Genomic DNA, 9,489 nt, shown 5'->3' with positions numbered 1-9,489 from the left:
CTAAAGCTTTTCAGCCCGCAACCAAGTATACTAACTTAAACATCGGAGCGATCTCGCCAAGCAAATAACCCTGGGTTCTCTGATTCTTCTTTTGTAGATCGGCCTATTCCGCCGTTTACTAGAAGCCAGATCACCTCCACTAGGGAGCAGTCAGATCGCGCTTCATCAGTATTGAAATCAGATATCTTAGTCCAGGCTGCTTCAAATCTAAATTTTTTTCTATTGCAACGAGCAGATAATCATTTCTTCTCAGGTGCTTTACATGAGTGTGAGGGAAATTTTCAAGCCAAGAAGTGCAGCAGAGTCCTCTATCAAGGCGTTCAAGAAAACCGAGATCAATTAAACCACAGATGAACTTTCATTCTGCATTCTAGCACGTTTGTTCATTCGCATCCTGTCCATCATCAAATAATTGTTCAATGTGTTTCCACTTTCCTTATGAGTGCATAAATGAGAAAATTTTCACTTTCCACGCTTGGCGGGTAAGAGTCAGATTGTTCCTCCATGCCATTGGAATCACTGGGATTAGGAATTGTCTTTATTGACTTGCATTCAGGAGATGACTTGACTGGATCACTATATATATGAAAGTCTTTGGAGGTCCCCGTCAGCCCGTCCAATAGGCAAGGAGATGCAACCGATTGACCTGACTTTTTTGTCACTTCATTTGTTTTTCTTTTTTCTTTTTTTTGTACCAACGATTGACTTGACTTGAGCAGAGAAACTATAGAAACACCCCACAGCCTTTTCTGCCTCTTTATGTCGAATGCAAAACCTTGTATGCACTGTATATCATGGTGTTTGGAAGCATGGGCGCTTTTTGGGATTGATATTCAAGAAAAAAACGCCCATGATTCCAAAACCTGTTTTTTACAAAAAAAATGCTTCTGCCACGTTGGCAGTGAGTAACACTATGCTGCTTGGTAAGGTGATTTGTATCACTATTTTTTATGTATGTATTGACAGGTAAGTACCACATAAGATATACATCAGTCAACCGTTGGGGAAAATGGTTCACCGATGCACCAGTGGGGTCTCGATTTTCAAGGCATGCCCGATTTTTTAATAATCATCTGAATCAAACAATGAGATACGAGGGCATTTGTTGAAATGCCCATGTTGATCCAATGTTGCACCATTTTTTTAAAAACGACCACAGTTTCAAATATCCCCTATATTTGCACTGTGCATATATTTGTATTTGTACTCATTCAACAAATTACCTAGCAGGAACCAAATTGAAATAATCGAAGCATTACATTCTATTTATATGTTAGTTGAGGTAACAAATACATCAAGTATTTAAATTACTGTTTATAGCTCTATTTATTAATTAGAACAATATTAAACATTTGGCAATGTCCCATAGTCTAACCGGACCCTGCCCTAAAAATGCCATAATGATAAACCAAGCTATGATTTCTGCGATAATAAGCCTAGATTAATGGAGCAATGAAGTGGGGCTGAGATAGGGCCCGCCTGCCTTGAAGGTTCAAAGTATCAAAGCCAGTATTGGCCATTGGGATGAGTTTTGTGCTGGAAGTGAGTTTAGATGGAGCTTCGATATGCTTCATATATTAATTAATTATAAGGATTTCTTATATCTTGCCTATTGAATAGAAGATGTAAAGAACTATGAATTAAAGCATAGATTTCAGGAAGAAAAAAAGAAGAAAAAAATTGGTTTTTTGAATCCCTAAAAAGACTATGGCTACCACAAAAGAGCAAATCTACTCTGTTTCAGGATAAATGTAGTTTCTTTTACTTTAGGTTCAACAGTACTTGTTTTATCTTATTTTTACATGGCAAAACTATGGTGAATACACATGAAATCACAAGCCTACAAAAGAAAATATGCATGACATTTGGATTTTGAACTCCCTGACATATGTTAATCTCCTTCCAGAGTACGTCAATCTCACCGTTGTTAACCTTAATTTGGATGTATATTTTACCATAGAGCTCCGCTAAAGCTGGGTAGAAGTAGAAACCAAGAACGTTATAAGGATATCCCATCCAAAAGGTTGAGGGTGGGCTGCTATATGTGCCACACAGTGGCCGTGGAAATTTCAAAGTCAAGCTGTTATTGAATTTAAGCATCAATAAGAATGGTACTGTGTCCCCTTATAATACAAAATACAAGGTTTTGTACTCTATATATTTGTATTTGTACTTCTTTCAAACTGAGTCTAAGTTTTTGCTTCATTCTGTACAAATGTTTTGACAATAATGTCTTTGAATATATTGTCGAATTAAGAGTCCCAATCTCCTACCCAGGCAAACTCTACCCACTTTTACCCACGCATAACATTGCAGTCACACATGAAGAATATCTCATCTCCTATGCTATTATGCAGGGGGAGATGTTCCCAATTCATGGGATAATGTGTTGTGGGTAGACATGGGCAGAATTCTGGTGGACAGAAGACCTAGAATCGAGGTCTAGAGCCAGCAAAAAGTAAGTTTCACTAATATTTCTGTTGGCATAGATTAATTATTTGCATTGACTGAGATCATTGTCAAGACTGTTTAGGAACGAGATGCTATAGTCTCGTACCTTAAAAGCCAGTGCAGAGACTTCATACTTTGTCGGGAAGTCTCCAAATTCTAAAGCAGCTCGTGTGTAGCAGAATCAATCTATCTAACCTTCTAATGTTCAAAGATACCAAAACAACAAAGAAAAATGAAACCCTTCTGTGCTTTGCTGTTATTGAGGTTGGAGAGAGAGAGATTTAATTTGGATTATAAAAACTAAATTTACAATGATCAGACGATTAAGAGACTCAATCGCTGGATCAATTATATTGCAGGTGCACAAAATATCGGCGTCTGCTACGGAGGGTCGGGAAATACCAAGAACGCGCCACTCGAAACTGAAGTAGTCGATCTTTACAAAAGAAACAACATTCCGAGGATGAGAATTTACGCACCCTACAAAGAAATCCTCCAGGCTCTCAGAGGCTCCAACATTGAGCTCATGGTAGGCGTCCCAAACGAGCAGCTTAGAGAGATGGCATCCAGCGACCGTAGTGCTGCATCTGCCTGGACCAATGAACATGTCATTCCCTACAAGGACGACGTCAAATTCAAGTATATCGCAGTTGGCAATGAAGTGAGTCTCAACCATTTCAGTGATTTCCAGTATATCCTCCCCGCCATGAGAAACATCTACGCTGCACTTGAATCAGTCGGGTTACCGAACCAGATCAAAGTGTCAACTGTTGTTTTCTCAGCGGATTTGGACATACCAAAGACCTACCCACCATGGGATTCCGTTTTCCATTCCAAAGTTCTGTCATACATGCGAGAGATCATTTCCTTTCTGGTCGAGAAACGGGCACCATTACTTGCTAATGTGTATCCCTTCTACACATTGTTCTACAATGAACAACCAGATCTCACGCCTGAGTTTGCCTTGTTCACTTCCTCTTCAGTTAATAGATTTGGCTACCAGAACCTTCTCGATGCCCTCGTGGATGCTTTCAACTATGCTCTTGAGAAGGAGGGTGGATCATCGTTGGAGGTTGTGGTGTCTGAAAGTGGTTGGCCAAGTGCAGGTAACAATATATCGACCACTGAATATGCACAAACATACTACCCAAACCTGATTCGACATGTGAACTCAGGAAGAGGCACTCCCAGGAGGCCTGGAAAGCCTATTGAAACCTACTTGTTTGAAATGTTCGATGAGAGCTTGAAGCCTGGAAATGAGTGGGACAAACATTTCTGGCTATTCTCCCCAGATAAACGGCCCAAGTACCAAATCAATGGTTTTAATTAGGCTGAGTGACAGAAGAATTAATGTGGAACTGGGTGCTGATACATATGCTTTTCCACATACTAGAATTTAGCATAAATCTTAACTTAATAAAGTTTACTCGGTAATTATTGTGTCCCTTCTCCTTTTACACTATATATAGATCTTGTTATTTTTGTTTAGGCTGAATTTGGTTGTCATATAAATCAAGAACCAATGTAAAATTTGCATTGGTTTGGTGTAATTATTATCGACGTAAAACTATACTACAATTCAGTTTTATGTGTGTATGATGGAGTGTAATTTTATATCGATAGTTGATATAAAATCTCATCAGTTTTAAAGTTTTAAATCGATAATCAATGTAAAAACTACATCGGTTTTATCAATATAAAATTTTACATTCTTCTATCCATCACTAATTTCAAAAAAGCAATGGTCACTTTCTGGTTGGTCATTTTCAATTGAGCTAAGTCAATCTAAATCAACTCAAATATTATAATTTTTATTTATGCTTGGTCGTTCGATCGACATTCCAAATTAAAACTCTCATAAGAGTGACTAATCTTGTACAGGGATGTCAATGGGTCAAGTAAAATGATAAATTCGACTTAACTCACCCCTACATGATTACATTGGGGTCAGGCTTATTAGGTTGTCCAGTTAGCTTAGAGTTTTGATTATTTAACCCAGACTAAGTGCACGTTTGGATGACCCAGCGCATTGGGTTATAATATCCCACACATGTAGTTTGGTCTAACTTCTAACCCCTAACCTTATATTTTATGATTTATTTCTATCCTTATTAATTGATTGTAGGTCGTCTTAGGATAGAGTTTTGATTATTTAACCCAAATCAGGTTCATGGTTGGCTAACCCCTGCCCGATCTTATTATTATTATTATTATTATTCAAAATATTATTATTATCAATTATTATTTAATTATTAGAAACTATTCAAAACAATTATTTTGAATAATAAGAATAACAAATTATTGATATTATTGTTAAATGATCATAATAATAATAATGACATGGCCATCTTTGTTTTAATATACACTACTAAATTACTATGATTATTATTACTATTAAACATAATAATCACTATTTTTATTTCATAATTACGAGAAAATTATCATTGTTAATTACACTGAAAATTTTCACATTTTCTTAATAATTATTGAAAAATTTAAAAGTTTTAAAATTTAAAAATAATTATGTTGATAATTATATAATTATTATTCATTAAAATAATATTAATTAATGTTGTTATTATTAATTAATGTTATTAAAGAAAATAAATGGAAATAATTATGTTGATAATTTTTGGAAGTAAATTATCAATTTTTTGTAATAATTCGGACATTATTATTGTTATTTTGTCCTATGTTTCTAAAGCAAAATCAACGGCAACCATATAATTAAATCTATCAAATCATATGTTTGTATTTACCATTTATTTATTTATTTCTATGAAAGCCTTTACTTGATCCGCACACATAATTAGGGTTTTAAAAGGCTAAAGGCATAGTTTAAGTGTAATGACCCAAAAAGGTGAAACCTAACCCTCAAGGCATTGCAATGCCTAAACCTCGAAGCTTAAGAATAAAATTAATTAAAGATTATAAATTGATAAAATAACATATAATATACGAAAAGTTAGAATGATAAGCCTCTAAGGCATTGCAATGCTTGATTTACAAAGTTTATTTGCAAGGAAACAAGTCTATGTTGACTGGCCAAAACTAAGGTTATAATATCCGACCTGGTTGCTCATTCTTGCTGTCTTACATTGCTACTCTCGAGAGATCTCGTCTGAGCTCTTAAGGACTAAGCTCTGAGTCCTGACTGACTTGTCCATCGGAATCTCCTCGATCCCCTGAGATAACACTCGAGGCCTCTGACGTGTGCTCTTCTCCTACTCATATTTAAAGTCATCAGTCTCGAACGACAAAAAATTTATTTTATTGCCCTCAACCCCATCCTTGACAACAACAATATCCATTCAAGAAAACATGACTGGCTTTCTCTACTGTTGTATCAATATTCTTTCTTCCCCCAACCATTTCTAGATACAACATTTCAAAACTATAAACATCTGATTTATAGGACACATGTCCAAAGTTTCTAGAGAACACTTCAGGTGCAATATATCCCATGGTCCCTCTGGCAGTAGTCATGGATACAATACTTTTATCCTTGGAGCACAACTTTGCCAGACCGAAATCAGAGATCTTTGTATTGAAGTTATGGTCTAACAAGATGTTATGGGGCTTGATATCAAAGTCCAGGCCAGATACGTTGATCACAACCCTGATGGAGATATTCTATTCCTTTGGCTATACCAATTGCAATATTCTAAAGTTTTTCCCAATCAAGGGAGGGGTTATTAGCAATTTAACATCCTTTGAGAAGATAGATTTTTCTAAGGACTCATTTGGGAGGAACTCATAAACAAGAGCTCGTTTGAACCCATCTGCACAGAAATCAACTAGGCCTTCATCAATGAATTCGTTTCCATTTCCCTGGGTGTAGTTGAGGACCTTAACAGCAACAAAAATAATAAATTACTACTAATTATATTATAAAATAATGATTTTTCCATATTATCTATTTCTATTTTATTTGTTTTAATATATTAATTATTAAATATTTTAATATGTTGTAAATATTACTTAAATATTTAAAATATTTAAATAAACTAAATATATAAAATTAGGTTGTAGTCAACACATGTATTCGTAATTAGACTGAACCAAAATGAGTACAACACATTTATTCATTATCAATGTGACAGTCGTAATTGGACCGAAAACCATCCAGTCAACTAATGGTGTTTTACACCTAACCTAGAATCCCACTAACCTGAACGGTCAAACCATCGATCCGTTTGATCGAGACAATAATTTTGACTGTCTTTTATGTTAATTAAATTTTTAATATTTTATCTTTAAAAATTATAACAGGTTATTCATTCAAACCAGACAGTCGAACCATTAACGCAAAGGTTGGTGGGCGGTTTTAATTCTGGTTTGATTTTTTAAAACAGTCGTTTGATTAGAGGAGTGATTGTCCTTAGGCATATGTGGTAGGCTTGAAATGAGCACCTCTTTCTAGAAAGATGTTTGACCTGGAAATGATAATTGCAAAATCACATCCCTACATGGATTATACTCTATTCACTCAAGTCTGGAAGTGGAAAACTCTCTTATAGCCTCGTTCTCAATGCAGTTGACTAGATGGTGTTGTCCTCGTGGAGATCATGTAAACATAAATGTTGATGTTGTGACTGAATCAATAGGGGTGCAAATGGATCGGACTATGATCCGACTTAATCCAAAATCTGATCCTATTTTTGTTGGACTTGGACATCCTCTTTTTGAACTTTTGGATCAGATAGGATAATAAGATGTAATTAAAAATTGGATTGAATTCGGATCATGCTCTATCTGATTCGAAAGGATCTAATCCTATATATGTGTGTGTTATTTATTTATTTATAAATATGTTTATATTGCATTTTTGAAAATTTTTATATTATTTATTTTGTTATAAAAACTTATATATAATGGAAACAGTTACAAAATATTTATATTTTTTGTTATTCTTTATATAAATTGTTAAATTTTGTTTTCTTTTTAATATATATATTTTTTAAATTAAATCAGATCAGATCAGATTCAGATATTTGACATTCAAATTCAGGTTCAAATCAATGTTTATAATATTTGGTCGAATTAAATCTATGGTTGATAGTATCAGATCAAATTGGAATTGGAATGTACCCAGTCTTTTTACATCCCTGGGGGATATCACATGCTACTGTTGCTTTGATTGTACTAAGCATCACAATACTTTCATCTTGGCATCTGTTGTACCCATTCCTAGGGTTGTCAACGGTATTTGAAAATCCGATTTCGAATTCGATATTCGACATAATCGAATCGAATTCGGATAATTCAAATATTTAATTGGTCGAATTCAGATGTCCTATTCTTACCGAATAGTTAATCGGATTCGAATTCAGATATGACTTGATTCGATTCAATTAATATCTGAATTTGACCAATTATTTAATTCTTATATAATATATGAAATATTTTATATAGTTTATATATAATAATTAAGTTATATAAATAATTTATATATTTATATACTTTATATTAATAAAATATTTATTTTATATATTTATTACGTATCTAAAATAATTAAATAAAGGAATTTGAATCAAATATTCGAATATTCGAATATTTAATCAGATTCGAATTTAAGTATCGCCTGATCCGATTCGAATTCGATCCATTTACACCCCTACCCATCCCCTTTCGTTCCCCCACTCTAGGGGAAGCTATAGGTTTGAATAATGGTTTAGGACCACTCGGGATCTGCTACTCATAAATTGTTCCCAATGCGCAATTGTCATGCTCATTGGTAGAGTTCTACCTCTCCAAATACTAGGCGATGCTTAAGGTTACAATTAATCTTCTACTGATGGCAAGCTAGCTATTTGCCTTTTGCCAGCGTGGTGTCTCCGAAAGTCCGAATAATAACTGCAAATTGAAGAAGTCATTTCACGCCTTCCCTTGTGGCTTTCCTTTCTCTCGATCGTCCAATTACTTGGTAATTTCATTATGTAATTGTATGATCAGCTGAATGGAATTGGAATTGTCTATGGGCTTTTATAAAAGAAAAAAAAAAAAAAAAGTCAACGTCACCAACCACCATACAAGCCTATAATACAACTTAAGGTAATTGTCTAATACTCCCTTTCACTTTCTTTCAATTGCCTTAAACTCACCCAGACTTAATCTAATACTCCCTCATGTCACTGTCGAGCAAGTGAGAAGGGTCGTCTTTTGAGTTAAAATGGTAATTTTGCAAAAAATCGTCCAATTTACTAACGGCTGCAGATCTCTGCCATTTCTCCATAGATTTCCAAAGCCAGGGTGAGTTTAAGTCAAATGAGAAAAAATGAAGGTCAGTTTTAGATAATAACCCTATAATTATTAACAATTTGATTTCTTAATCAACCAACCAAGTTATTCGGCTTTTAGATGGTTGTGCAAGCCAAACTGTTCCCTCAACAACTACCTCACAATCCATTAAATGATTCTCTCTCTTATTAATATAATTATCTTTGTAAAAATATATTCATTGACTAATAGCTTTGGCATTTCTGAAGACTCCCTTTAAATAAGTGGACACCGGAAATGAACTTCTTAAATGGCTTATCAAAAAGAAAAAAAAAAATGGGTTAAAGAAAAGAAAAGAAAGTGGGTAAATGAGACCATAGTAGGTCTCAATAAATATTGCTCTCTTGGCAAATAATAGGTTGCTAACTAGAAAGAATCCGTGTTTTGTTAAGCAAAAATTTAGGAAGAATGAGTCTTATAACATTCTTAATTAACTGAATTCATCCTCAAGCATAATTTTTAGGTTTATGTATTATCTTATAAATTTGTATTGATTTTTATTATTATTTATTAAATTTTATTATTTTTAGAAAAATTTATATTAATTCTTAGTATTTTTTTATTATTTTTTAAATAAAATTTAATTTTTATTAATCATTATTTGAAATACATGGGTTTTGACAAGCAAAACAAAGCCCATTCTTAGTTTTTTTATTATTTTTTAATTTTGTACTATTTTCAGATGGTTTTAAATTAAAATGTTATTCTTAAAATCAATGGGTTTTTTTGTTATTTTTATTTTTAAATTAATCTAATTGG

General features: G+C 33.7%; 1 pseudogene across 1 annotated transcript; it reads left to right on the top strand.

The window, feature by feature from the left end:
- The first annotated feature begins 2,138 nt into the window (after nt 1–2,138).
- On the top strand, nt 2,139–3,872 carry LOC148802589 (glucan endo-1,3-beta-glucosidase, acidic pseudogene; annotated as a pseudogene). Its single transcript, XR_016083043.1, has 2 exons — nt 2,139–2,458; nt 2,811–3,872. The product of XR_016083043.1 is annotated as a glucan endo-1,3-beta-glucosidase, acidic pseudogene (transcript).
- The last annotated feature ends 5,617 nt before the right edge of the window (nt 3,873–9,489 follow it).

The sequence above is a fragment of the Nelumbo nucifera genome, chromosome 2 (assembly GCF_055504915.1).
Source record: "Nelumbo nucifera cultivar China Antique chromosome 2, China Antique-T2T, whole genome shotgun sequence".
In the NCBI taxonomy this organism is placed as follows: Eukaryota; Viridiplantae; Streptophyta; class Magnoliopsida; order Proteales; family Nelumbonaceae; genus Nelumbo; species Nelumbo nucifera.
Note: the sequence above shows the minus strand (reverse complement) of the source record. Positions and strands in the feature narration are given on the sequence as shown.